The sequence below is a fragment of the Mus caroli genome, chromosome 1 (genome assembly GCF_900094665.2).
Source record: "Mus caroli chromosome 1, CAROLI_EIJ_v1.1, whole genome shotgun sequence".
Taxonomy (NCBI): Eukaryota; Metazoa; Chordata; class Mammalia; order Rodentia; family Muridae; genus Mus; species Mus caroli.
The window spans coordinates 16,333,812-16,338,639 of NC_034570.1; positions in this window are offsets into that span (position 1 = coordinate 16,333,812).

Sequence of the window (4,828 nt, forward strand, 5' to 3'; positions counted from 1 at the left end):
TCTCTCTCTCTCTCTCTCTCTCTCTCTCTCTTTCCTTCTTTCTTTCATCTGTTTGAGATAGGGTCTCTCTATGTAGTCCTGACTGACCTGGAACTCTCTATGTAGACCTCGAACTCACAGATGTCAGTTCCCTCTGCCTCCCAAGTGCTGGGATTAAACGCATATACCACCATGCCTAGCTGAGACTTTATCTTCATCAGCTGCCTGGAGTATCTCCATCATATTGGAAGACTTAAGTGCTCCACTCTAAAGAACATTCAAGAAACTGCTGCATGTCCCATAAAATTACATTGGGATGTGGTGTGGTTCTGAATGCTAGCAAGCCCAGCACTTCCGACTCTGAGGCCATAGCACCATGAGTTCTGGGCTAGCTTGGGTGACATAAAGAAACCAGCAAACAAAAGTAAATGCATTGGGTTCACGGAATGTGAGACATTTTCTGAAGCTGAAAAATTGAGAATCAAATGTCCTTGTAAGTCTGTTGGGTAAGACTAGAGAAATCTTAAACTTCCTGTGCATCTTTGTAGCTAAGACGTATTCCTCTTCTCTTACACTCTGGGTGGTTCTTTGGCAAGGGGTCGGGTCAATCTAACAGCAAGGCTGTGCTGTTCTGAGTTGGGGGCTGTGTATCCTGGAAGCTATAGCCTGCAGCCCTGCACAACCACATTGCAGGTCCCAGGCAGACTTTCACTTACTCAGCTGCAGCCTGATTTCCTGCACTAAACTGGATGGAATTAGTCAGCGCACTACCCAGCCACCGCGTCTGGGGAAAGCCCTGCTCACTGTCTGCTAATGTAAAGTCCAACACCCTCAAGATGCTCCTGCCTTCCTCCCACCAAATCTCTCCTCAATGCATTGATACCAAGTAAGGCAGGAACCAGGAATCAGCGATTTTTTTGTCCCTGTACTTTCCCCCAACCATCACTGACAAGCAGTGCACTTTTGAGATGGTAAGTTGGGGTGCAGGAAATTTGATCTATCACCCCATTCTTACCTCTAAATCACTAATTTCTCATGTCTTGGGGCAAATTCTCAAAACTTGCACACAAGCAAACTCAGTTTCGGGTTTTGTGGAACTGTCTCACTATTCAGCAGCCCTGGTCTGAATCTCGATGTGTAGGCCATGCTGGCTTGAAACTCACAGAGATCTGACTGCCTCTGCCTCCCGAGTGCTGGGATTTAAAACGTACACCAACCATTTCAGCCGGGCTCTTACGTGTTGTTGAGCTTGTGGTTGTGACACTCTGGGATGCTTTGGGACTAAGCCTCCTCCAAAGATGCCTGTGCTTTAGGATCCTGCAGAACGCCCAAGTGGAAGATGAATTTGGGCCAGTGAGATAGATAGCTTAGTGGGGAAAAGAGGCTTGCTGCCAAGCCTGATGAGCTGAGTTTGATCCTACTTGGTGAAAGGAAAGAACAAGCCCCTCTGACCTCCACATAAGGGTTGTGGCATGTGACAGGCATTCTAAATGAGTAAATAAATGTGACCAGATGTTAAAGAATATTATGATTAATTATACTGCAGTCACAGCCTGGGAAGTGGAAGTGTGTCTGAGGATACAGTCATATGGGGAATGGGTCCTCAGTTCACTCCTCCCATCTTTCTGTGGAATCAACAGTGCCAACTCTAAATGCTAGGAATCCCAACTGCCCTAGCTCCGTTTCCATAAAAATCCAGTTTAAAATAGGACTGAATGAGAGGAGGATGTTCAGCAGGAGGTTCAAAATGTACCACATCACCCGGGGCATGTGTCACTTTCCCTCTGCTTGGCTATGACTCAGGACAGTAGTCCCCGGGTCTCCTAATTTTGGCAGAGGAGCTGATGAACACAGGATGAAAGGGGTTTCCTGTGTGACACAGGTCATCTTTGCAGAGGTGAGGACTTGGGAGCTGGATGAAGGAGAAAGGGTGGAGGAGGCATCTGGGGAGGAGATAAGGTCTACATTCCCTTTTCTGCCTTGCAGGCTCACAAAGCACAGGGGTGGGCCTCATTCCACTCTGCGTGTTACACAGTGGGAGAGGAGAGCGGATGAGAAAAACTATGCTGGTATCACTTATAAAGGCTGTATTGTAACCTAACAACTCCAGAATGATCCAGCTGTTATCTGCAGCACCTGGTACCATACAGAGCCTCCCTAAACCTGGTATCCAAGTTAGGTGAGTTTTATGACCTTCTCCATTATGGACATCAAGGGTATTCCAGAATTCTAGAAATACTCTGGTCCAGCCCTCATAGGCACCCAGAGACTACATACATGGCTTTCTTACAGCCATTCTTGAAGAATTGTAGCCTCGTAACTTGCTTTAATCTATTTCTGTCCCTCTCCTGTTCCTTCTGTCTCTCCTTACCTCCTTCTCCATCCTTTTGTATGGAGGGAAAGGGTTGTTTTGCTTTTGTGAGACAGGTTCTCATGTAGCGCCGCCAACTGGTTCTCAATGCTATCAACTGAGCCCCGGATGCTTCTGCTTCTACCTCTTAAGTGTTGGAATTGCAGGCTTGTTAATAGTAATCTACAGAACTCTTCCAGGGCCCATTTTCTCTGTGCCAGCAGCTCTTTAACAAAACGATTATATTCATGGTTATGGAATGGCATGGTATGGCATTGCATAGTATGTATGGTATATATGGTGTGGTATAATATGGTATGTTTGGTATGGTACAATGTTTAGATGACTACACATATGTCTGAGACTGGTAGACATCTGACTACCTCTGCTTGCTCTCTGAAGATAATGGGGGATGAATTCACTCCTTGCTTTTGACTATTAGGATTCCCCATTTAGCTGTTACATAAATTTGGGGGGGAGGCATTTCCCCTCTGTACTAACAAGATAAATGCAGGAGGTCACTTCAAGAACTGCTCCTACTTTGCTAAATGCCACATCCAGTCCTTAAAACTAAATAATGCGAGAGGCTTGTCTATTCTACACTTGCTATATGTTTAAGGTAGGAGGACAGTGTCAAATTACTTAACACAAATCTGAATCCCAAGTACCACTGATAATACAGTGTGAGAAGTACTGGCTATATATGTATATTTCAAGCCTCAGCCATGCCAAGGATGGGCAAGGGTACAGGATCAAACATCTCCCTCATCCATAGATGTGGAAACATACACTGGAAATGCAGTACAGCATCATCCTTTGTGAAAACCATAGCTTGTGTACCTCTAGGAAACTGTCCTGAGGAGTGTGCACATCAACACTTATAGCAAAGCTGTTCTTCACAGCATCATTTACAGCCATGAAACGCTGACAACGTGCAGCTATGTGTGCATGTGAAAATATCTAGGACAGCACATTTAACATCTATTGGAGGGGATAGATTGTGGGTATTTTCTAGTGTTCCACTAATGAGGAATAAAATAAAATAAAAATAGAGGCTAGAAATAAAATAGAGGCCAGGCGTGGTGGCGCACACCTTTAATCCAAGCACTTGAGAGGCAGAGGCAGGCGGATTTCTGAGTTCGAGGCCATCCTGGTCTACAGAGTGAGTTCCAAGACAGTCAGGGCTATACAGAGAAACCCTGTCTCGAAAAAAATAAAAATAATAAAAATAAAAAAGAAATAAAAATAAAAGTTTGAGTGTCTCTTAATTTAAAAGACTAGCAGTTTTTAATCTAATAGCCCACATTATAAATCAATTTAAAAATTTAATTTAATAGCCCAAAGGGTAGTAACTACAGTGCAGCATCAGCTTCCAGATATGAAAGAGCACACATCGATCTCTGTACCAAAGGCTTTGCTGCCCTTGGAGAAGGAACACTCTTGAGATTGCTCAAAGAACATTACCTAACTTTGGAAGGTCTTGCTTCATCTCTGAACACTGGTACCCAGCCATCTCATCCTACTAGATCTGTGTGGTCTTGTCCATGAGATTCATTCATGAATAAAGCTCTGATCCCCCCCAGCTCAAAGAGCACTCTAAACCCTTTGAAGGGAACAACATCACAGTTCCCTAGGTGGAGAAGTGTAATTATTAATCAAGATGGCCCTTAGTGTGGATCAATTCCACCATGTACTAGCTATGGACCGAGAGCAAGTTATCTGAGGAAGGCACTAGCAGCCAAGTCTGATGATGAGTTCTGTCCCTGGAGCCCAAGGGAGATAGACTCCATGGAGTTGTGCTACAATATGTGCGTGGGGGACAGAGAAGAATATGGAGTTGGTTCACTCCATCTACCTGGGGTTCCAGGAACGGAATCCAAGTGATCTGACTTGGCAGCAAGTGCCTTCACCCGAAGAGCCATCTTGCCCGCCTCCAAGCTGGTATTAAAGTTCACCAAAATAAATCATGCTTGGTGCATTAGGGTCCTCCTCCAGTCTACCTTTCTAAATAGCAATTTTTTTTAAAACAAGAGCCAAAGTTAACCTGTAAACTCCTTGCCAAAGAACAGACACTCCCTGACATGCTGGAGACTATTGTTTATGGGAGATAACGAGCCACTAAACAGATTTGCTTGGCCCAACTGCACTGGGTGTGCTTGATCACATGCAATGGGAAGTATGCAGACAGGAGGTAGGTCAGGATGTATGCTTGCCTCCGATTGGAACTAATGGGAAATATGCTGGCCTTGTGGTTTTGCCTTTATTAACCTGCAAAAGGTGAACTCGTCATCATTTTCTGGGAACCCAAGAATGCATTTGGTCAGAATCTATCATCCTGGTCATATTAAAGCTTGCTTCAAGTTTGGATCAGAAATTGTGGTAGTGGTCTTATTCTTTTTTTTTTTTAAATATTTTTTATTACATATTTTCCTCAATTACATTTCCAATGCTATCCCAAAAGTCCCCCATACCGCCCCCCACTTCCCTACCCACCCATTC